General features: G+C 36.8%; 2 long non-coding RNA genes across 6 annotated transcripts in view; one reads left to right on the top strand and one right to left on the bottom strand.

The window, feature by feature from the left end:
- The window catches only part of LOC106037628 (uncharacterized), a 159,990-nt gene extending 152,006 nt beyond the window's left edge, over nucleotides 1-7,984 (bottom strand). Inside the window, exon 1 of the long non-coding RNA XR_001208147.3 lies at nucleotides 7,851-7,984. This is a non-coding gene — a long non-coding RNA (uncharacterized lncRNA). The remainder of the gene's footprint in view (nucleotides 1-7,850) is intronic.
- Nucleotides 7,861-26,041, top strand: part of LOC106037734 (uncharacterized) — a 504,883-nt gene continuing 486,702 nt past the window's right edge. For 2 of the 5 annotated variants that reach the window (XR_010834690.1, XR_010834691.1), the window contains exon 1: nucleotides 7,861-8,204. This is a non-coding gene — a long non-coding RNA (uncharacterized lncRNA). The remainder of the gene's footprint in view (nucleotides 8,205-26,041) is intronic. The other 3 variants (XR_001208191.3, XR_010834689.1, XR_007169486.2) reach the window with 3 other exon arrangements.

Here is a 26,041-nt window from a genome sequence, read left to right as displayed (position 1 = left end):
AGGAATACAGAAGAAAACAAAAATTGTGGTCTTTGTTTTTGAGAAGGAACAGTGGGGCAAGTAGAGGCTCATTGTCCCAAATCGTTATAATGCTGGCTTTCATCTCAACCAGTGCAGTGACCTCCACTTCCCTCAGCTACCAACATCACGCTTAAGGCCACATCTGGGCCTTCTTGATATTTATTTGGTGCTTTATACTGACCGGCACTCTAAACAGAGGTAGCAACACATACTCCTGGTACTTGGTTCAGCTTGTGGGATGTACCTTGAGCTGCAAATGGAAGAATGTTGTAAAGTTTTATTGTAAAAGCTTATTTTCAGAATGCTATTGGCTGGAGCGCTATTTTTTTTTTTTTTGGCCAAGAAAATGCATGACTACAGACAACATAAAACAAGTGTAATTTCATTAAAATTACAACAGCTTCCATTCCTCTGCTGTGGCAGCCGAACTGCTTTTTCTTTCTGTTAAAGACAGACTTTGAAATTGCAATGCTTTTATTTATTTACCTCACCTGAAGATATTCCACAAGTTACAATTAAAATCACATCTATTGTTGCGGTTGCAGGTTCAAACTGCACAGGTTTTAAAATTATAGTTCAATAGTTTGTGTTTAAAATAGTCTTTTGGAAAACAGATTTCTTATGTACTGCAACAGAATTGCTCTTTTTGAGAGAGCCATTGGTATATCTTGGAAAGAAGTCCATGAATTTAAAAGAGTTTAGACTTTTAAATAAGCAAAGAACCAACAGATAAATTAGTAGTACTGTACCCTAGTTACTTGACACAGAAACACTTACCCAAGCAAATATACCACTGAATTCAAAGAGGTTATTTGGGGAAAATTACAATTTATATTGCCATTATACATAAATATAAGATATATACATAATATATATATTATACATTATATAATACTATGTATTATATATATATAATGGAAAATAAAATTTAGATTAACAAAGGGCTAGAGATACTTTGAGCAGATACATGCCGTTTTGCAAGAGTTAGCATACCCCCATTGCAAACACTAATGAATTTATACTGCTACTTCAGGTAATACTATGCAAATATAAAAAAAACTGTGTAGATGAACAAGTTTTATTATTTAAAATACAAATATTACAGTAAAAATAAAACAACTGTCTAATGAAAAATAAAATGTTGATGTTTAGTAATCGAGCTCTAAGGCAAACATTGCTATTTGTATCCCAACATGGTGCATTTTCTGGTGAAGTTATAAGCTTCCCACCTCACTTGAAATATCCTTATTTAAAAAGCAGTTCTCATAGACACAAAAAGAGCCACAAATGCTTAAAATGCTTTACTCACTAGCGTTCCTTCTCTACTAGAAATATGAAGCTTTTATTTAATCAGTAATGAAAGCATACAATTTATTACCAGAAACCAAGGCAACAACAATAACAAAAACAACCAACCCCAAAACTTTCAATTGACAGTGTTCTCTTGAACTGACTAGACCCCAAATGACAAAACTTATTGGGAATTTGAAAGGTAGTCTTAAAAGCCTCTAAGTAGATAAAAATGCTGAAAGCCCTAAATTAACTGCAGAAGTAGGAATGATGTTGCTAACATAGTCTAGTGAATAAATAGAAGCAATTTACTATGAATTCATTGAAAAAGATCTGTAATATTGCTATTACCACGAATCTCAATTCTTGAGTAAATTTTCTGAAAGCAGACCGCATAAGAACAGTGGCTTCAGGCTACATCCTGAGCTCTCGAGCACAGACAGTTTTCTCAACATAGGGTCAAAGATTAATTACTTGATATTAATATATTGCTTAAGCCAATATTAGATGAAATGGTAGGGTAACAAGGCTGGAAATTGGCTTTATATTGCTGGAAGTATATTACTTTATTCTACTACTGCACAAAACCCTCCTTTAATAAAACAAGGATTTTAGCTATAAAGTTCAGCACTTGATACGAACTACCGCAAACTTCAGAGATGTTCAAACCTACATTTAACTGTTTCATTTAAAATATTATCAGAAAAAATAAATCTGCAGAGGAGCTTGCAGGAAAGATAATACGAATGAGGTCTGGAGACAGCTACAGAATTTGGGACTTGGTTAAATACAGTTTGGGCAGCTATACAAAGGCAGAAGCACTTCATGCTTGCCTTAGCACAAATCTGAACTGCTTTGCTAGCCCGGTACTCCCTTAGAGACTGTGCCACAATGAGCTGTTGACAGTCTACAAAAACATAACAGTACTCCTGACTATCTTTGTCAGATTCTAACGATATCTAGAGATAGGAAAAAAATTCAAAAGTAAAATATTTGTTGATGTAGTGAATCTCAAATTAGAATAATTACCATGGCAACCCCTTTAGCCTTCTTTCAGGAAAAATTCCCAACATGTTTTATTTGCTCCTTATTTAAAAGGCAATCTGCTACTCGTTAGCAACGTGTATCACTTTTCATATCCTCTAAAAATTCCAATATCTTCAATAAGTTAAGTAAAAAGTACATAAGTGAAGTGCACAAATCATATGAAATAACCATACATATAATAACTGCAAATATGTTTAGTCAAATTAGCATGTATAAAATATGCTCTGCTTTTTAATCGGAATTTTGTTTGGGAGAGTTGAATCACATGTAAGAAAGGTACCACCATAATTTCTAGTACAGCATGTATATGTTTTTGAATGTAATTAAAAATAGATGGTTCCTTTAGAAAAACTAGAAGGCTTGCTCTGTCACCTACTTTGTCACGTTCAGTAACTTCAGAAAACTTTCAGTAACTTTCAGAAAAAGACTTGTTCCTTGATGAAGATCCTAGCGCTGAAACACCACCTGTTAAGGTCTCTTTCATCCAGCACACATGGGATTGTACAATGAGAAGATGCCACGTCTTCAAATGAATCTCTCTATTATGTGAAAAAGTTACAGAGATGCTGAGTTGGAACTGCTTTCTCACTAGTTGTATAGAGGAGAAACTGTTCCAAAAGAAATTCTCATCTGAACTCTTATTCCCTCATTCAAGGTCCATACAGGTTGCTGCTGATGCAAAATTCGTATGAAAAATTCCTGGCACCACTTACTGCCACAAAGCATGGCACATATCAGCAAGCGCATCCCTGAGTCAGGCATTCACTGCCACATGGCCAGAAGTCCTCTCTCTTCAGCAGGAAAGAGCAGATAGCTCTGGAACTTGCATAGCACTCTGTTGTGACTGCATGCCTAATCTGAGCCAGCTGCACAGATGGTTAAACCACTAGAAGCTGTCCTCAGGAGCAAGGACACAGCCCTGAACTCTTATTCTCTTCATATCCCTACCTATTATCAGAATGTAAATAGATTCAAGTGTTCTCTGGCCTCCTTTACTCTATTATAAAATGCTTTGTTTTCATTGGAAAATTCCTGGTACTGCTAAAAAGGCACTTTCACCCCTTCAGCTATACAAGTCATGTCTCAGAACATAAGAGGTTATGGAAATGGTCAAATAGGAACCTACCTTTTAATATAAAGTGATGCAAAGCGCTCTGAGCATTACGACTTGCCCTGTGTCATGGTTTAGCCCAGCAGGCAACTAAGCACCACACAGCCAGTCACTTACCTCACCCCAGCATGATGGAGAAGAGAATCAAAAAGATAAAAGCATGAGAACTCCTGAGCTGAGATAAAGACAGTTTAATATGAAAAATAAATAAAAATTAAAAAGTGATGCACAATGTAATTGGTTGCTAACATCCAAGTGATGCCCAGTCAGTCCCTGAGCAACAGCAGCCCTCCTGCCAGCTCCCCCCAGCTCTATTGTTCCACCTGATACTACACAGCATGGGACATTCCTTTGGCCAGTTAGGGCCAGCTGTCCCGGCTGTGTCCCCTCCCAGCTCCTTGTGCACCTCCAGCCTTCTTGCTGGCAGGGCAGTGTGAGAAGCTGAAGAGTCCTGGGCTTTGGGTAAGCACTGTTCATTAACACTAAAACATCAGTGTGTTATCAATATTTTCCTTCCTAAACACAAGACACAGCACCGTACCAGCTCCTATGAAGAAAAACTATCCTAGCTGAAGCCAGGACACCCTACAGTGCCGCAGACAGAGGCAGGTCCTTGTAAAAACGGGTTGTGATCATCTGTGACATGCTCACAGATTCTGAACAATCCTGCTCATTTCCAGATTAGTAACCAGTTTCACTGGTTTCACACCACTATGCTGCTTCTGAAGAGAAGACTATATCACAGAGTTTGGTGAGCAAATGGTGCGGCAACCATTTACTTTAATCTAATTTCTTAAAGATTCCATGATTAATTCTGATTTAACCTTATGGCAAGGTATAAGGTTGCAACAGCATCCAGGAGCTCACTGGGATTGCAAATGATTCCCTTCTCGCAGGATTAAAAGTTGGATAACCGCAGCAAAGACTCACTTAAGCATTAGCTGATACACTAAACGTCCTTTGAGACTCAGTAGTTGTGTTAAGTGAGCAGACAAAACATCCAGCTTTAAGACAGGGCCATTATGTATGAAATGTAATTACATTGCTAGCACTATTTGAACAAGTGCATTGACTATCTCTGCAGGTGTAGATGGTGCTGGCTCCAACCCTAATATATGAAAAATGAACACAGTAAAATAACAGCTGTTGCTTAGAGATATTAGCATTTGAGAAAAATTAAGGGACCAAACCCAGCAGAATTTACACCCAAGTTCTCTAGACCTCAAAGCAATGACCCATTATTGAAAGTGGTCTAATATGCATGATTTGTCTCAGTTTCTGCTTTGCTAATATAATGGAAGTTTACACTAAAGACAAAATGAATACCAAGAATGACATTTTCTGATTGTATTGATTCTCTGGTGAATTTTTCTTTGGGGGAAATTATAATTAGAGAAAAATAGAGAAAAGTTAAAGACAACTTTGTTACACAATAAGAAAACAAAGGCAGGGTTCTTTTATTTCGTAGTGAATTACTCCATACTTTTATTGAAAAGGCATGTTTCAAAGCTGTTTAAAGCTGATTAAAACCATTCTTGCTTAAGCTTTCCATGAAAAATTGCAACTCTAATTGGCCTGACTGGACACTGTCCTGCCTGATACATGATGCCTTGACAGCAGAGAATAGGAACAGAAGGCATCCAATTACATTCCACAAAGAATATGGCAACATTTCCTGAGCAAAAGAGAATGTATATTTTCTAGAGTAAATATTTTGGTTAATGATGAAAAAGTTGATGAAAACAGACACATCTAAAAAAGTTTGTTTCTAAGAAGACCTCATAATAACTTCCTATTCGAACAATAGTCTATAAAATTTAGATGTATACAGCTACATGCTAAGCGGCCAAATACCTTTATTTTCTTGATTGTAAATATTTAACCATTATGAAACTTTCCTCACTTCAATTTTCATGCAAATATTTAGTTTGAGAAAAATCTGTGGGCAGCATCCTAGCTGCTAATGCAGTAAGATTCCACAGCTTCAAGACAGGATCACATTAGGACAGAGGTCTTCCCATAAACATCCAGTTAAGTGATTCTTGGTGACTCTTTTCTGTGTCAGTTTTGAGATACAACCCAGTAACTTTCAGAAACTTGTTCTTCATTAATACTAAAAACCTCTAGCAAGTGAAGTGAGGTTTCCAGTTTAAACACAGTTGGTCTGAGGTCACAGATTGGCTCCACAACCTGTAAGAAATGGGGCAGAGCAGTTACACGAACTCTGTATATGCATTACTACAGTTGTTGCCCGAGTTACAGCAGCATTTTGACATGACAACTAGTAATACATGCATGTTGTTTCAGCACTAGATCAAGTGCAGTCATGCTAGCTACATATAGGAGGGAGAACAAACACTTCTAAGTTCTGACCTGGTCATTTTCGTAATTGCTTTGCAGGTTACTCAGCGGCAGAGAACCAAGTACCACAATTAAAGAAATGCACAATTTTTACAGACCTAAATAGGACAGCGTGACAAGCACCAGCACGTTACCTTCTATAAAGTTCTTCACTACATTATAAAGAAATAAAAACAGGAGGAATATTTGATTAAAACACAGAAAGGAAGAAAACTCAATAGTGGAAAATTTCAACTGTTTTTTTCAATAGCATTTGTCACATATATTTGTATATGCATTCCTACATTTTAATAAGGATTTATTAATATTCTAGAATAATTGGACATATCAAGACAAGTATTTAATTGATTTGTAAATCTACCCATCTATCTCAAGATCTCAGAATACATCTGGTGTTGTTCTAAAACTAATTGCAGTCTACAAACTATAAGACTATTTATTTTTACAGAAAATTAGTCATTTGCACACACCATTGAGAGGCATGTGAGACAGCTTGGCATAATGAAAGCTAGAGGTCTGACAGTTTTATACTCATATCTATGAGCATATACACTATGTTCCAGATATATCTGAAACTGTTAATATTCTATAGCTATTCATATTAATGTGCAGGTGAGCTAAATCACATCTTTTTTCTATGATTTTTATCTTTTGTCCTTGAGCTAGAAAAAGCTCTCCTTTCTCTAGAATATAAGCGCATTTTGTTTGCATTTAAAGAATTTTTCTAATGACAGTATTCCCAAATACCTTCTTCTTGATCAAAGTGAAAGTCATGCAACCATAGTTATCAATAGCAATAAAAAGTCAGATAATAAGCTTTCTATTAATATCACAAATAAGCTATATTTTTAGATCCAGCAGAAAAGATAGATCCTTTCAAACATTATTTTTGTTTTCTGCATGTAATGATTTCCTGTATTTACTTATGAATAGGGACTAAAAGAACACGTAGAATACTTAGGTTGAGGCTTATGAGATTAAGACAGACAATAAGTTTCCAGTAACGCATTGTAAGAAACTCACCAAACCCCCCATCATAGAACTCTAAATACATCTCTACCTGCTGTCCAGTTATAAACAGTGGCTAGAAATTTTAGCTCAATTTTATGTTCTAGGAGCCAGAGGACTTTCACCCTTTACCCTAGTGTTCTAGATTTCAGGTGCTGAACTTTTAAAAAAGCATACCTAAAATACATTGTTGATGAAACCCAGAGGGCAATAAAAGCATCAGATCTTTGTCAAAACAGGAAGGTAATTCAAAAAATAGTAGGTCGAATTCCAGTTTTGTTTATCATGTGTATGATCCATCCCCCAGGTAAAAGAAACAGGACAGAATCACAGAGATCTGCCAAACCTCCTCATAGCACTTCCCATGCCCACCCCAAGATTCAGATGCGTGTCACAGCGCTGGCAGACTCAGTCTAGCTATCAGTAAGGTATGTACACTGCAGATAACCTACTTCATGAAAATATTACAGATAAGAGTTTCTATGTATTATTTCCTTTCATAGATGCAATCACAAAGTAATTAGCAGTAACAGTTCTCAGATTAACAATATTTAGATAATGTTAAAATAAAACAGACATGCCTAATGCTCTCAGGGGATTTATTCATTCACATAACACCATTGCTAAATAAGTTAATTTACAGCAGTTATATACTCCTAGGAGACAGTTCTGGAAACAACTAGAAGCGATAGCTGTAACCTCAGGTTATACATCTCGAAGTCACCACCATCAGCTGTGTTCTAACAACTCAGACTAACTCAGCTTTTAATCAATTAATTACTTATTTTGTCATGAGCAGAGGTACAGCTGTGAGGCAATGAAGCCTCAAGTCCGTCCCCCCGCCGCCCCCCCCACCCCAGGTGCTCCTAGCACATAGGCGCTATTGTCCCTGCCACAGGGCAGGCCGCATGGTGCAGGGCAGGCCTCACGCTTCTTGCCTCACTACAGCAGGAGGCAGAAGTTCCTGTGCTCCCCACTGCATAGCAGAAAAAAAACAACTGTAGAGTATTACCTTAAAAAAGGGGGAAAGGAGAGCTTCTCTATCTCCTTATTCTGCTGCTGAAGCAGGAAGACACCCTGAGAGCGACCTTCACCCATTTAAGAGCTGATTGCTGTCCTCTTCCCGCCCTGCTGAGGGCCAGGCTTGCCCTTCATCACAGGTGGCGATGGGCCTTCTTAACACAGGTTTGGGGATGAAGAGCCCATTTTTCCTCCTCACAGGAAATAGACCGATTTTTCAGCTAGCAGGCTACTTTAGAGAGAGCTGTGAGCTGCATAGTGGCATGGGAGCCACTGGGCTATAGAGGTCTGCAAGCTGAACCTGCAGGAGGACAGCAGCATGGCAGGAGGAGCCTGGGGTACGCAGGTAGGTCCTGTGGCTATCTTAGGAGCGGGCTGGTCATCTCCCTGTCTCCCTAGGGCACATAAAGGGAAACAAGCAACTGCTTACTGCTCTGTTAGGCTTGATGAGTTGGGTTAGGAGGTAAATAGTAAAGCAGGGTGACTTGGAACATATCTGTAACTTAAGTAAGGATAGAAGCATAGGGGGATTATGAGGTTTAATCTTGTTTTGGTCTGATGACTCTCTAAAGTATCAAATGAGAAGGTTAAGGACACCTGTTTGAGAAATAGGCTCTCTGATATGCTTGCTATTAGCATTGGATAAGTTGCTTTCTCTCATTTTCTTATCTAGTGTGCAACTTCAAGTGGGGTCAAAATCAGGTGATTAACTAATGCTTTATAGGCATTAGTTAGGAAAATCTGTTCTACACAACTTTCTGGGATTGGTATGCGCTTTTGAAACAAGCTAGTTTAATATTGTAATTCCTAATACATCATAGGCTATGTTGACTATAATTTCTACCTATAACTTTTAAAAAAATATATATATTTTAACTTATTTAAGGTTTATCATTTGGTGGTGTTCAATTTCCTTTGTTTGCTTTTGGAGACTACTTGAGTGACTACTTGAAATACTTAAGTTTATTAGCGTAGATGTTTTGGAAAGTGAGTCTAGCTTACACAGACAACAGTTTGCCAAAGCAAAACTTAAAGACAAACAAACATTCCTGCAAACATTTTTCCATATGTCCAATTGGCTTGTAGACAACATACACTGTTAGACTAGTAACAATGAGGTAAGAAACCTATGTTTTCTAAAGGTCATAGGCAACCTGTGGCACTGCAGAGCTGTTTGTATGGTAAATGCAAATATCACGTATAGAAATAAATCTGCTTGTGCATTTGTAACAAGTAAGGGGGAAAAAAAACCCTACATTTCAAATAAGTTATTCATGGTGTGTGATTCATTCAAACTGATGTTAATTTGACCTTGACTTGCTTTTATTGTGATGTAGAGAAATTCTTCCTGTGCTCCGTACAAACACATTAGGGCTTGGAAATGTCACTACTCCAGCTTCATCTCTGAACTCTTCTCTGTCATTGCTATTTAAAGAGATACTGTAACAGGTATTCAGGAGCACATTTAAATTTATTTTGCATAAAAACAAAATACCTTAATTCCCCCATTAGTATGGGAACCATGTTTCTTGTACTGGTTGTGATTTTTCTATTTTGGAAGCTAGTGAAAATTGTAATTTAGGAAGTAGTCTCATACACTACATTGAATATAGTTAAACGGTATCATTACCCTCATTCATTAAAGTGTCTATATTTTATCTTTGCTTTGACCCTCCACCCACATCTTATTTCTGAGATAAGCACTGTATGCTTTGCATAACACATCACATAAGCAAGAGGTCTTCCATTTTAAGCAGCTTAATGCAGCTGTTGGTTTTACTATACAAACTAGAGCAAATATGCAGAAATGGTTATATCGATCTTTTATTTTCTAGCTGCCTAATATTAATTTCATTTTTTCTTTATCAGGGCAACATGGTCTGCATTAAATGTTATTCATATGATACCTGTGTTTTTAGAAGGGATTTCAACAGTCAGCCATCTTGTTTATGATGCGCTGTTTAAAAGAGCCTTGTTTATAGCTGCTTGTATCAGTAAGGTGTCCTATACATGTTGATTTTCAGAACTACAATTTGTTTTATGTCTGAGCTACATCTTGAACTAATACTTGACCTGTATCCATGCTGTATGGATAACTCCTGATGAAACTGTAATTCATTTTCTCCAGGGTTTTGACATCGTAGCCCACTTTTATTGGAATGGATGATTCCAAAATATTTTGTTTTGGAATTCTGTAGTTCTGCCTTACAATTTTGTTTATCTGATTGAGCTATTTATTTTCAAAGATCTGATGGATTTTCAAATACTAGATGATATGTGAGTGCCAGAATAAATATTATACCTTCTTAAATGATTTCTGTATAATACATAAATGTTAGTATACATTAAGCTATGTTATCTGTATTCAAACAAAAGTTCTCTGTTTGAATGAACAAAGTAATGTTTCATCTATTTTTTTATAAGATGATTTTCATAGTTTATAAAGAACTATCAATTGCATCCCAATCACTTGTAACTCCAAGTACAGAATATGTAATTTAGGATAGTAATTTTCTCTATTATACTTAAAATACTTATGTTGTCTTGATTTCTTGGCATTATTATATATATGAAAATGAAGCCGTTATCTTTCTAATACTTTTCCTTAAGCTTTCCTCTATTAGTCTGTTATTTTGTAGAATTTCTTATTTTGATCTGATCGGTGAGATTCTAGGTGCCAGACTCTATGTGGAGGCACACAGTCTTATTTTACTTGAGAATCACAACAAAGTTGAATTTCTGGGCTTCGTCATTCACTAGAGAACACAAACAGGAAATTATAAGGCTAAAATTGCTTAAATGCTCTTCCTTGTACTCAATTTTGTGCGTTCATACCTTCAACTCAATTATTATGAAACAATTTATGTAAGGAAAACTTAATTTGCTAACTAAGCCCTGTTAACTTTATGCCAAGCTTGAACTACTTTTCACAACTGTTTTCAAGATCATCTTAAAGTGATATAAGCCACTGAGAACAGTATAGGTGTCTTCACTTTGGAGTTGTTTTTGATAATCTTGATTGTAATTTATGCAATGTAGTTGACTGGTCTTAAGTTACAAGGAGAATCTATTAAATATCTTTTTTTTTTTACAATGAATTTCATTAAATGCCAATAATATTGAAGCATGCGAAGTAACTGGGAAAGAGAAGAAGGAATTTGCATTTATGCAGTTTCACGTTGCTTACAGGATGGCAGTTTTGCAATTATAGGCCTATAATTCCCTGACAAATGTTTGAATTGAAGGATTCAATGTGTGTTTTCACTCCCTAGTGGAAGAAATCTTTTTGTGTGTGTTTCTTATTAATTAAGCTACAGGACTGCAGCGTGGCAAAGACAGGTTCAGGTTTGTTCCACCAAAATGAGGACTGTGTTCCATTGTGGTCACTGAACTGAAATGGGAATTTCAGTTTGGCTTTGCCACCTCATAGTCTTCTGTCATGGACACTATAAAACTTTTTTGCCTATAAAAGTATTTCCAGTACCAGACAGAACAGATGATATCTCTGAGAACTATCTTAATGGCAGCTAATATCATATGACAACTACCCTCTGTTTTTCTGATGTGTTCCCAGCAGCTCTAGTTCTAAGTATTCACAATATAAATAATTTTTATTTCATGATGCAACTAATTTCATTAATTGCTTTAGGTTCATGTAGTAAAAAATATTTTTTCACTATCATGCAGCTAAAACTCAAAAGTTTGGTCAGACTCTGCTCTTATCTTTTTCAATAATTAATGCAGATGTTACTGAGGACAGAATTATCCTATCTGTGGGAGGCTTATTAATAGTGTTGTTATTGGTTCATAGGAGTAATTCTGAAATTTCTTATCAAACAAACTGGGTGTAGTGTTCTGCTATTATGATATTAGTTATTAACATAAAAATAAATTGTATTATAGTATTCAAGTTGTAAGTCTTCATTTATTCCTACTTAGCTTATAGTTGGAATGAACTCAGAGAAATTTCCTGTATTAATTTATTGCTACTGCTTAAGCACAAAGTGAGTTACATTACCAGAAAATGTGAACATTACCAGAAAATTACTGATCTAATCAGGCATACTGTGCAAGTTGCAGTCACTCGTGTTGAGGAGTGTTGAATAGAGAATGAAACAGGAACACGGTTAAGAGGAATTTCAGGAGAAAGGAAACTTTGTCCTATTAAAAAAGTTTTGTCGTAGCAAAAAGGTGTCAGTGAATGGAAGAGAACTTAGAGGGAAATATATTGGCCCAGAAGCAGTTGTGTAAGAACCGGCTAGAAGTTAGATTTTTTTTTTTTGCATATCAGAACAGTAAGGTTTACTTCGGGGCAGCAGGGATGAGGGAGAAACTACTTCTTAAGACAGGTCTTTCTGGAAGTAGTGTTGTTTGTGTCCAGCTATGATAGCATAAAAGATTCTGTAATCTGAATAAAATAGCACCGTTTGCAATCCTTATAGTGTTTTGTAGTGAATGTTAAAAAGATTGAGTCTTATATTTGAAGTGGACCTGGATAAATTCTGGATACTTTGCTCTGAATTGCTGATTCACTTTCTATTGCTTAATATTACTTGACCTTCCTGTATTCCTGCTAATACAGTGTAGGAAAACATAATAGCTTTTTCTACAAAGCAATTAAAACTATCTCCAGATGATCTGAAACATAGCCTGTTCATTGAGCATAACATCATAGGTTGCTCAATGATGACCATAACTGCAATAGAAATACCTCTTTTTGGCAGAGGGCAGTATGACTAGGATGATTGTTACATACAGGGTTAATAAATCAGTGATTTCTCAGGGCAGGTGTAACCTCAGGTGGGTACTGCCACTGCAGAAGAGTGAAAATAAACAGTGTTAGAGCAGGCTGAGTGGAAGGCGCTTTCTGACTTTGGATGCGAAATTGCAGAAGGTGTCTCGCATGTAATCCACAGTATCATGCATTTGTACCTTACTAACAATGTATTTTTTTCTCTGAACTCATGTCCTAGTATCCTGTGTTGCATATTTTTCAGGTTGAAAACTTGGAAAAAATTAGTATTTTTTCATACTGTGAAATTAGTATTTTTATACTGTTGAGGAGACTGATCTCTTCGCGTTTACTTCTGTTAGAGAATGAGAGCTGGGTAAGTGTGTGTGTGTATCTATATATATATATATATATATGTAAAACAACCTCCAAACAAGCTACAGCTATAATCAAGAGAATGAATGTCTTTCTGCAAGTATTTGTGCCTTCTTGTAAAGAACTCCATTGACCAAGATGCACTTGAAAAGAAAGCTCTGTGGGAAGTAGCATACAAATTATTCATAGCAGTGTGGTCATTTAAAAATCTACTTTAATTATTTGCACAACAGAAGTATTAAACTGTTTACAAAGTTTGTCTTCCTTTGTCAGTTTCATTTCTTGCCTGAGTAGTACCACATGATACGAATACTTATAGCATAGATCATTAATAATATTAATAGCACAAATATTACAAGCTTATTTTGCCAAGTGTTATTAAATAAACTTTGGTGATTAGCAAGCAGATTAATAAAACATAACCTCTTTATGAATTGAAAAGTGGTTAAGCTGATCAGATAAATTGTTTCATAATATGCTATTTAACTAGTGTAACGAAAATGAAATCTGTTTGATATAAATGTTATAATTCAAAAAAAAGACTTAATGGAGAACCATGGTCCCTTCCTGAGGAAATGGAAAAGGTATGTTCTTGGGGCAAAGTATCAAAACTACATACTTCGAGTCATTTCTTTCAATTATAAGATTGTCTTTTTTGTACTGTTTATCCCTCCATACCATAAATCTTCACAACCCTTTGCCGGACAACCAGGAGAGAAAAAGGTTACAGTAAGATATTCTTATATCTTTTCCTCTCAACCCAGTCAAATACAGGCATTTCCCTAAGCTCATCTTCAGTCTTTCTTACTCTGAATTTGAGCCATTCCTCAGGGTTATGTTATTAATTTAACTGTTAAATCCTCCCGTTAGATCCCATAGCGTGTTGTGAGATTGTCCATTTGTGGAAGCTTTCTTTGATAGTGTCAAGTTGAATACACACACCTAATTTAGCTACCTTACGATAAGTTTTGCTGTTCTGAGAGCAGCAGTAACGTAATGCAGCTGAAGCCACTCTGCTGTATTTAGTTACTATAAGATCACTTATTAAAAAAACTGAAGCATTTTTTAAAAAAAAAAGTCAGATTCAGGTAAAACTTATTTCTGTACAGTTGTGACCCTGCTGCTATTCTACACTTAGAACAGCAAGTCCAGGTGGCCCAGTATTTGACTGTTTAATCTTGGGTGAAGTACATGCTGTTAGCCACTGAGATTCAATTCTACTTGCTGCTCAATATATTTGAGAAACTCCTATTACTGTAATTTGGGGAGAGATTCTCAAGGCTTTTTAGAGAATTTTAGATTTTCTTTGTGATGGTCAGGCTCTTATTAGCAACTTTCATAGAACTTCATAAATTTTAGCCATGTGCTCTTTGTTCATTTTTAGAAAATGAACGTTTGTTAGTTAGTATGTGATTTATCTCACTAGAATTGTGTCCAAAATGATTGATGTATTTCAGTCAATAATTACTCCTTATAGCCCTATTTACTCTCGCTTCGATTCCTTTTTTTAATTAAAGCAAATATTAACTAGAGATGAAATACATTAAGATTTGTTTTGGAATTTTAAATTTTCCATTATTGATGGTGTGTCATATCTTTTTCATTAAGCAGAAGTGGTTCTTTTGATGCTAAGTTTTAAAGCAGTACATGTGTTTCTGGTAATACAGTTCTACAGTACCTAGCAGAACATCCAAAAGCAAAGTGTCTCATGTCTCCATTTGATGGGATAATGCCCATCTCAGTTTGTACAGTTTTTATCTCAAGAAATAGGCATGTGTTCTGGGATTTGAAGTGTTTACATCCTTTTGTGCCTCGGTAACAGCAAACTGTTGTATTAGATACCAAGACACCAAAGCACTGTACTGTTCTGGTCAGTATGGATGCAAAGCAATCTTTTTGTTGTCACTTCAAAAAAAAAAATATTGCAAGGAAGCTCTGCAAGTAGGAAATTTGCCTTGTCATGTGTGGAAAAGAATTTATGCTCAAGCAGTAACATTTTGTTCATTCCTTAGCTTTAAATTTGTACTAAATGTATTGTAAGGTATAGTAGGCTGTAAGACTAAAATCCCAGTAAGTTGCATCTTCTGTTTCCTGATTGTTTTCAGTAATTTTGTATACCAAAACAACAGGTGGTAACAATGTTTTGGATTTGGATCATTTTCTTTAAATGTGAAGCTAACAACGTATTCTTGCATTCAGGGTAAGTTTTACATGCATATACAACCCAGACTACAGTATTCATTTCAGTTATAGTCCCTGATGTACTAGCTAAAATGGGATAAACAGGCAACAAGAAGACACAGTCCTTACATGCTGCTTAGATTTTTCCAATCTCCCTTTATTTTTTTCTTGCGTGATAAACTAAACTCCTGATGAGAGTAAAGATGACTTAAAGGGTGCAGAGTAGGAGTTGCTTGGTCTCTGACCTCTTGTGGTATTTTAGGAATATAGTGTCTGGGTTAATCTATCAAAGGACACTTTTTCAGGACATCTGTTGTGACTCTAGTCTTACAGCATGAACACAAATGTGCTTAAAATGTTAATATAATAAATCCAGCTTCGAGCGCTTGAGTCTATTCTGTAAGGTCCCAGGAGTATTTAACTTTTGCTCTGGTCAGGAAATGTTTAATGCCTACAAAGAAATCTTCTGTGACTTGCAGATTCAGCCTCTTTTTATATAATTAATAAGCTTCAGAGCTGTAATTCAAAATTACTGGCACCACTGGTAGTAGTAATGCTGTTGAAAGAAGGTACCAGTATCCTGTTGATTAATGCTACTCAGTGGAAAAATGTTCCTAAATACCGTTTAACTTTGTCTTTGAAAGGTTGTATTCCTAATGGAACTTCAAATTTGTAGCAGGTATTACAATGGAACTTACTAGTGTATCCTAATTCTAGAAGTTCAGATAGCAGCCTTTAAGCAAGCTGTAAACTGGTGCTTAAATAGCAGAATACTAGAAGTGATAAATCACACCCTTCCCATTTGATTCTGGTTTTAGATTACTTATTTGTATTAGACAACATTTAGTCCCAGTTGAGATGTGCAAAGGGTAATTAGCCAGGCTGGGAGTCATTTAATTTAGAGATGTTCTCTAACATGGGTTCACAGAAGCATTGCCATAGAAATGCCTGTTTCTCTCTACTTGCTGCAAGGCTTACCTAGATATCTAACTCCAATTTAGGTGTCTGCGCAGAGATACGTGGATGCAGGCTGAGGGCTTTCTGTGGGTGAGGTATATGGACTATAGAAACCTGTCTCACAGTAAGGGCCTATGTTTTTTGACACGTTTTCAGGTGGGTTTGTGTGCAGATGCTCAGGCAATGGTAGGACCCTCTTGCAGGTAGCCGTGATGATGGATTTTAGACTCCAGTATTGGACTTCAAGGAGTAGTGTGGCTTTCAGATAGGACTGTCTGGAAAAAAAGTTCAATACTAACTGCACCTAATTTCAGATTGAAAAATGTTTGCTAGTTGTATGTTTGAACAACGGTGTGAATAAACACACTGAAGGCTTGCATGTACATCTGTAGAAAAGTAATGGCATGCATGAGTACTCCAGATACTCACCTGCATTTGCTAAATGGACCACACAAAGCAGTTGTGCTGCTCTTGGTTTTATTGAACTAAAGGTTCTACACTTTGATGTTTCACTGGATAACTTAGACTGCATGCAATGGCAGGAAAATAAAAAGACTCGTTTCATGAGCTACGAGAATATAGAATAATTTAAAGTAGCAGGTCAGGCCCTAGTTTGTGTTTTGAGCCATGACCTCCTCAGCTTATTTTAGGGTTTATTTTTTTGATAACACTTTCTCTGTTATTTCTAGTAACCTTCTGGCATTGCTAGAGGAAATAGACTTGACTGATTCCTGACTTCAGCATAACCTTTTCAATCCCATAATCTTCCCCAATTACTCCTGCTGTGTCAGGTTATGAAGTGGAGCTTTGTTTTGCTTTTGGATTGTGTGGAGAGGAGGGGGTGAAAAACACTAAAACCGAGAAACAACACAACAAAATTCTATTTTTTTCAGAAGCATTGTTGCTTTTTTTCAGCCTCCATAAAGCACAGAGGTACATGTAGTTTGTAAGCATCTTGTGAGACCTGGAATGGGGACAGTGTTGCAACAGTTGACTTTTATATATTTTGATAGATTTTTTGGGGTAACATGTAAATATTTAGGAAGTGACTTCTTCAATTTCCAAGAATGCATGGAGCTCTACATCTGTCTGGAAAAAAACTTTCCATGAAGTGTCCTCATTGCTTTCTTGTTCCTCCACCCACATATGAAATGCTAAACTAACCGTTGGGGAATGTTGGTTGTGCTGTCTGACTTCTGTTTCTGTTAGGACTAGTAAGCATGACTTACCCATTTGATGGTTCCCCACACTTTAAGGGATATTACTCAATTACCAGCATATTACTCAAGTTTATTAATACTTCAAGGAAGCCCTGAAATAGTAATTTGCTGTTAATTATGTTAGCATATAATGAGTATTTCATACCAAGATGAACATTGGTTCTGAAACTAAAAGATCATGTAGTACCAACCTTTGAATTAGGAAACTAAATATATTTAAATTAAATTGAAGAAGGCTCTGATTAACAGCTGTTAGCATTAAACTTGGCATTTTATTAAACACATGACACATGCTCAGTAAAAAGTGCTGTATCTTCCTACATGTATTTCTGTATACATTTGTTGTCTTCATGCAGTTTTCTTTTACAGAGAATTATCTGAATATCTGCATAGTCTTCATGGTGTCAGAATGACAAATGTGCCTCTTAGTGACTGCTTTACCTGATGCAGCCATAGCTAAGTCTTGAAATACTTTGATTCAGTTTGGCAAGAGGATTCCCACAGAATCAAGGTTGAGCACAATTTAGAATGCACTCTCCAAATCCTATCTCTGTGCAACTCATTTTGTATTTCTTAACTTCAGAGTAGGCTGATTGCCTTTGGAGGAAGAGTTGGCTTCGTGCTAATGCCTGCAGTTGGGGCCAGTGAGAGCTATGACTCAGTCCCGTGTTTAGTAACGCCGGGCAGAGAACCAGACCATGCAGCATCTCTTAAATCTTATCATTGTGGGCCTAGACCTCTGTGTGGTTACATGGACTGTGACCTACAACTTAACCTGTGCCTTACCATGCTTACAAGATGCACGTTAAGGCAACTATCTTTATACGGACATTTGTTAAGGGTGAGAAAAGCCCTTAGAAATGGGAAAGCAAATGGACAGTGTATGCCACTTAACAGAACTAGTTTTATTTAAGCTGTAGCTGGTCTACTAAATTTCTGAGCAGCCCCTCTTGATCATCTAAAACAATAACCTGGGAGAAAGTGAAATGCCTTGTTTTTAAAATAAATTAATCTGAAAACATAAAAGATGAGTTTTATCTGTAGCTGTTTGTCTTTAGCACCAGATTAAAGCTGTTTACAGTAGAAAGTAAAGCCACTTACACAGCAGTAAAAATAGTGATCTCAGTGTGCCAAACAGGTTCATAAAGAAATCTAGGATATTAGGTCCCCTATGTATCAGAAATAGGGGAGGGGTCTTCATGTGTCAATAGAAAATAAAAGCAAAAATGCTTGTATTGGATTAATTCAAAATTAAAATAGGAGATAGTCTCATTAAAGACAAATGATGTTTTAAAGAATATGCTGGTGAGAACTGCATCTAAAGATAAATGTTTGTCATTTTCTGTTGAGCTGTGACAAGTCATTGCTTCATGTAAGTTGGGTAGATATTTCACCTTTACAAGTAATGTGACCTCTTATAGACTCAGCCCATTCTGCTGAGTAAAGCTTCACCTTTAACTTTTTATTTGGTAATGTTTACTGTTATCTGTAGGTATAAATTGTGTACAGGTATATAGATGAGCTTGTCTTGATTTTTATCAGCAATGGACTGGGTTCAATGGAGAGAAAAGTAATGCAATCTCATCGCCAGATTTACTCACAAAATAGTTATAAAATTACCCGTTTGTAGAAGTTGACAAATACATTCCTTAGGTGAATGAACAAGGAGTGAAATCTATTTCAGGGATATACACTTAAATGTTGCCTGTTATTCCTAGCGGTGAGATTACTGAGTGTTAGAACTAGAGGCAGCAAAGTAAATATTTCATATTCCAAGGCACTAAGCATCTAGATGATAAATGAAAGTTCAAATTAAACCTGTTAGCAATGTTTCAACTTTAAAAAGTCCACATATAGTAAGGTGTTACATTATTGCTTTGATAAGCTGTATGAAAAATAACATCCTTTGGAGATCAACTTGATGTTTGTGTGGCTGGCTTATAACTAGAACTATTCAATGGGAATTTGCCTACTAAGCTTTGGTGGAGGATGGCTGGAAAAGGTTACTGTCTAAGATGTTCTTGTGCAACAACATAAAGCAGTGCATGTGAACTGATCAGATTTTATGTATATTAAAAACAGTGCTGATCGTTGTTAACAAAAACACTTTCCTTGTGAATATAATGTAAAAACTAGACAGAGCCCCTAAGTAGGAGACTTGATGTTCTCGTGAGGACCTCTGTGTAGCATATAGATATACTGTATCTGATCTTACAATAATAAAAATAAACCAGGTTAAACAAAGTCCTACAAAAGGAATGAGCCAACAGAAATGTTATTGCACAGACTGTTTGGAGATTACAATCACTTTTATCTATTGTAAGTTTTATAGATAGAGCATATTATAGTACATTCTCTTGCAATGACAAAATGTGTGTTTAATGCATTCTCCAGGAAGAGCACTTCTGTGCATCATGATTTAGTAGGAGAGGCTCATCTGTTCCCATGAATTATGGAACTTTAAGTTGCTTCTCTTAAAATCTGGCTGCAAATAGAACTGCCAGTTTATTGAGGCCAGAGTGTAGCTTCTGCTCGCTGATGATAAGAGGTGGCTGGCAGCGCGTGCCATCTGATAGGGTGAGGACAGGCTGAATGTCAAGGCTGTAACGCGAGGAATGGTAACAAGTCACTGAAAGTAACGGCTTGCAGAAATCTCTCTTGGTTACCTCCAGTGTGGTTCATTGTCTGCCATCTGCTCAAAGACATCAAAATAGTATGATAAAACATGAAATTATCTGCATACCTCATTTGCATAATGAGGATGTAGATGTAGTTTTGCTGGCTAGCCTTTCAGTCTAGGCCAAAACAGGTTGTCATTGGCCACAGATCACTAAAATGTAAATCAAAACTAGGAACTTGGAACTAAGAGTGAGTAGTGTTGCAGAAGGTCAAGGGGAACAACTTCAAACATGCTGTGTTCAGCTTCCTTTGGTACGTTCAAATAATCGACTTTGTAAGAGCTTGATTTCCAATACTTCTAGGAAGGGCTAGTATATAGACAATGTGTATTGTCAGTCTGAATGAGGTCATCTACAGGGGTTTTCCACAGAGATTAGCTGGGAGCCGAGAGATTGTCAGAAAGCCCATTCAGTGTCACTGGAAAATACAGCTGTGGAGCAAAGTAAAACTTGCTCATCAGACTAGCAGGGGCCAGAATTGTCAGAGGCTGGTCCTAGAATAGAAGAGATTAGCTCATGTCAGTCAAGAAACCTCCTTCCTCCTGCCTGGAGGTAGGCCGGAATCATGAGCGTGGGGTATTTTTTTTTGTCCGGCTTGCTGCTTTCCTTAAAGAAAAATATCCAGGAGATTTTTATTCCTTAGTGGCCCTCCAGAAGGAGGAGTGAGGAATGGGAAGTCTTGTATCATGTCTTAAAGCGACTTAAACCCATAGGTGCAGCTGTGGATCCAGACAGTCAAAGAACAAATGTGTTTTAACCCTTAGACTACCTTGTTCATGCACCTGTGTGTTAAGCTGGATGGTATATTGCACATGCATTTCTTTCCCGAGGCTTGTACAAACTGCCGCTCCATTCTAACACCCCTATACAAAGTTTTAAAGTGCTTAAGGTACACTCAGTTGCTTTAAAAAGAAAGCGTTTGGCTTTGATAAGCAAGATTTTCCTGTTAATGTGTTTTTGAGACAACTATTTTTGTGGTAGGGCAGCAATAGCCTGGTAAGCAATGCACCACAAGGTGGCACTGGTGTGTGATGATTGTCCCATCTGAGACCTATTTTAGACATCTTTCTGGAAATCTGTTCACATGCAGAAGGTCTGAACTAAATAATTCCCTTTGACCTACCTGGGAATTACCTGTATTGTGCAAATAGACTCTGAGGAGTGCATCCTTTATCACATAATGTATGAAACTACAGTGTGACAGATCCCAGCACAGTCTTAACTGGTTACGTGGCTTCAGGAATGTGAAGAGGCTAGCAGAATACCTGGAAAGGGGAGAGATCTGGACTTCAGTCTCAGTAGATTTCACATGTGCTTCTGTAGTAACGTTTTCTTTACTGATTATGAAGATGGCCTCATGAGCCATTCTTTTTTTTTTTAAATAATGGTCCAAACAAAATGAGACAAATACTGACTCAATTTGAATTAAGAGGCGGCTGCACAGGGTCTTTAGATTTGTCTGCTTTACTTAACTGAGCAGTCCTGCATTGCGAAAGTAACCTCATACCTTCGGATGTGTGGGGCACAATCTGTTTGAATTACTTTCCCCCTGTAATTGTATTTCATTTTATTGATTTGATTTTCCCCTTATGAATTCATATGGGGAAATACAAAATAGCGTCGTATTCCTCCTTAGTAATCTGATCTGACTTTCATTTCCAGGATGCATCTTCCTTTAGAATCAGAGAAGAGCTCATGTCAGAGCCAAGAGTGCCTCTTCCTCCATGATGGAGTTGTTTGTATGGCCTTTAAAAATGTTTCTTAAGGAGCTGCCAGTATCCTGGCACAGCTTGCTTCCAGTTCTCTTGTTTTTTGAGAACTGCTTTCCTGAGAGGGAAATTGTTTTTATTCTTGTGTACACTTTTCTCATGTCAGTTTTTAAATGTGTAATGTATTATTATATAATTGCTGTGTGGGTTACATTCCACCTTGAGACCTTCAGCCTGTACCTAGAACACAGTGTGACAGCAAGAGAAGCTCCTTTTCACCATCATCTGTGTCAAAAACTAGACACCTGTGGGATTCGAGAACCTGCTGGCTAGTCAATGTCCTGCTGTATTGCTTTTCCAACAGCTAGCTCATGTAGTTAAAATTCTTTCTTCTTTTCAGGTAAGAAATACCCTACCCACCAGATTGTTCTGATATTAGGATCTACTGTATATGCTCACCACTGATTACTTCTGTGACCCTCTGATTTTTATCCCCCCTCTAGTAAGTGATCTTCAACAGATACAAATGATTCTATTTAAACTGACCCTCAGGGCGAATGTACCTCTGACATGCTTTTTTTTCCTTGTTTGTCCTTTCTGAACAAGCTGTTTTTATATTCTCTTCTAATAGAAATTATCCCAATCCTCTGTACTAATTATTTTAATTATGTATTAAGGTATCTAGTTCATACGTATTAATACTAAATGCAGGAAGTATAAGACACTTCTACCTTCCTACTTAATGGCCCTTCTGTAATCCTACTATTGTGAAGAACCATCCGTCTTCTCCATTTATTTTGGTTCTTGTCCAAATAAGCATGATTTACTTAAGCTGTATTTTTACTAAATGTACCCAAGGTAAACCCACTTAGATTTTCGGATTCCCAAATTAGGGTGCACAGAAAACTGGAATCCGTTAATATCTTCAAGGCAATATAGCTTGTGCTAGCCCTGCTAAACCTGCTGTATGTTATATTAGTGTTGAGAAAGTTAATGCCTTACAGGACAGACCAAAAGCCTGCCAAGAAATGATCCACAGCTAGCCCATCTTATTTCCTATCAAAGCCAGTCCAAAATAGTTACCTTGCTTTCTTCAACACAGAGCAGAAGAAGTAATGATCTTAATCTGAAAAGATATTAGAGTAACCATTATGATAGACTTTCGAAGGAGAATGAAATGATGGAATAAAATGTTCTGCAGCCCTTAACACTGAAGGCCTGTAGGAAAGGTTAGACAAACATTTGGCAGAATTTTCAGAGCTTTTTGGCCTTGGATCATAGGGGTCTACCAGATGATGCTTCAATATTTGCCCAGAAGTATAATTTAATACATCATTTTAATGATATGAGATGACTAAGTGATGGATTTATGATGTCGCCACTACTCAATTCCACTCTACCTGGTAGTTAATGCCAGCTGCATTATGTTCATGCTTTATGAGGCCTAGAAAGATACAGTTGGACTTCTGTACCTCATAAGCAAGAATAGAGGGAATTCCATGAGTCAAAAGTAAGCAAATACAAATGTTATATTCCTCTGAACAGACAAGCAGGGTTTGACACAGGCAAGTAACATAGCTCATAGGGTGTCACTTGTTGCTTGGTATCGTGCCAAAATCAAGCTATTCAGTGACTTAGCTGATTGGATGCAAAAGCTCTTGGCATTGTGTGCTGTACTGTAGTTGTTGGGAGCCTTGTTCACTTGTAACAAGTTTGCACACTTTTTCCAAGTTGTTACTCTTCATTCTTCTTCCAGAACATTAGCAATTCTGGTTGACCTTGGCTAATTAGGACCTCCCCTGTGAAATGCTTTCTGGTTCTGCTAATTTAATGAAAATTGTACCTACTGCATGAACTCTCTACTTGCCACAGGATGGAGGTTGAGCGTGTTTTCTTTGACTTAGGGTGTATGTGGAATAACTTGAGTCCATCCTGACCCATGAAATTTTACATCTGTCTGCTTTCCATGTGATAACCCTGTAGAAGTAGAAGGGTGGGATCCTACAGATGTGGGAACACGCCCTATATAATCTGCTGAAATTTTTGGACATAGTAATTAATGAGGAACATACTGTACATTCTTGTCCTAGAAATACTGTACCTGGGCATCTTACAAATAACCTTAAAGCTGGCTAACCATTGTATACTGTTTTCTTTAGTGACAAGAATATCTTCAGAATTGCAGACAGAACATGTAAGACCTGTGTGCTAAGAATTAATCTAAACTCTAAAGATTTAAAGCTTAATTATAATTCTATTCCAAGGCAATGGACTGTGTGAACTGCTGTTACTAAACTGTACCATGTAAACACTGCATACTGATAGAGTTTGCTTGTCAACCCCAGTGGCATTTCTGTGCATTAAGCTTGTTGTTCTGTCAGCCAACTGCATCATGGGAAAAGATAAGTATCTCAAGGGAATGTGATCTGCATTTTTAATAAGTAAACCTCAAAGGTGCCACAAAACGACTCTAATGCAGTTTACTTTGTTGAACAGACAGTTGGTTATTGGCTGTAAATTTTTGCATGCTTATGTGAGGACGTTTATGTTGCTAGAACTGACAATATATCTGTTTCACTGCTCATGCGCAATCAGTGAAAGATCTTAATATAGTGTTATAACTTAAGAAGTAATTACTAAATCCAAAGATTCTGAGAAGTTACACTTGTTCCAATACTCGTTTTTGTTTGTGTGCATCAAACTTCAGATTTGTAGCATGCTCCTCCCAAATGAAGAGAGTAACACGACTCACGAAAGGTATTCTGGTACAATGAGCACAACAGCAAAAAGACCAAAACTGTTTAATTAGAGGAAATAAAAGACTTGGGAAGACTTCTCACTTGTTCTAACTTGTGAATGAACCAGAAGTCAGAACACCAGTAAATATGGAAGGATAACGCGTTCCATGTTAGAAAACAAGGCTCTTCCAGATTAACTTTATGGTAGGTAAAAATGACTGAGCCTCTTCAACTTTATGTCAAGACTTCATTCAATAATGTGTTTTTTGTGTAAGACGTTAGCACTTCAAAGAAGCATCAAAGATGTTCTGTCTCAGATACTGTTTTTGGTGAGGAGGGGCAATTAAACTGCAAGTGTTTGTCACAGTTTACTACCTTTACTGTAGCACATACGGTGGTGTCTGATTTTGCTTCTCTCCAAGTCGATGGGAATGTTGTAATTGACTTTGCTATTGGGAACAAAACTGGGCCAGGCATTTTGAGCTATAAATATCGTAGTTTTGAAAATGGAAGTACTGTTAAATTGCAGTGCTGACAATGGATTATCCCACATTAAACAGGTTTTATGCAAGTTTTATTCTACGTAGGCTACTCGTAATTCAAAATTTCAGTGTGTATAGTATACTATGTTTTTTTACATAGTTATGCATATATGTTAATAGAATTAAGAAGTTCCTTAATGCTTCAATATGCCAAATGTCTGTAGCAACCTGCTGTTCACTATGCCCAGATTGCTTCTTTGAAAGTAGGTATCAATCTTCAGTACTTGCTGCGTTCAACCTTTCCTCGTTTCTGATCAGGTTCCATCTGTTTGACTATTTAGTAGTGTGATTTTTTTTTGATGTATAGCCTTCCAAAATGTTAATCTCCAAGTGGTGCCTGATCCCTACTGTGTTGTATTTGTCAGCATAATAGTTTCAAACTGCAAAGAGAAAGTCATGTACTTCCAAGTGCTTTGTTTCTTGGTTCTATTTGTATAGTCAGGATGGGCTGATTGTGATAAAAAAGGTCAGATTTTGTTCTCAGTTCTACCTTTATGAACTGTAGAAGAAAAAATCATGTCATGTCCTTATTTCCAATGGAATAAAGCCAATGTATTGTTTCTCTATAGCTATTGAATATTGAAATACAAGACTAGATGTACACTGAAAAAATAGTGGGTTTGATTTTATTTGGCTTTTACTTCTAGCAGTAATAAACTATATCTGAGAAAATGTGAGAAGTGTGGGAGATCTCAAGTCTGCACATGTATTCCTAACCCTACAGAACTTATTTGCAAATGCAGTTTGTATAAAATGTATTGATGAATCATAAGTTCAGATTTAAATAACATTATAAACAGGTGGATAAACATACTCGTTCTGCTGGAGTAGTTTGTATTGTGATGTACCACCTGCCACAACAACATAGTTGTTATATGTCCCTGATCAGAATTGCTTACAACAATGAAGGACAGCGTCATCTGCAAAAAAAAAAAAAGGCAAATGGTATGTGATACTAGGAATTTGACTTTAGTGTATTTGAACCAAAACTCAATCCACTAAAGTACTGCAATTTATTAGTGATACTGGAATGGCAGGTCCACAGATGTGA

This window comes from Anser cygnoides, chromosome 13 (genome assembly GCF_040182565.1).
Source record: "Anser cygnoides isolate HZ-2024a breed goose chromosome 13, Taihu_goose_T2T_genome, whole genome shotgun sequence".
Classification (NCBI taxonomy): domain Eukaryota; kingdom Metazoa; phylum Chordata; class Aves; order Anseriformes; family Anatidae; genus Anser; species Anser cygnoides.
The sequence above is the reverse complement of the archived record's forward strand: the minus strand, read 5'-3'. Positions and strand labels throughout refer to the sequence as shown.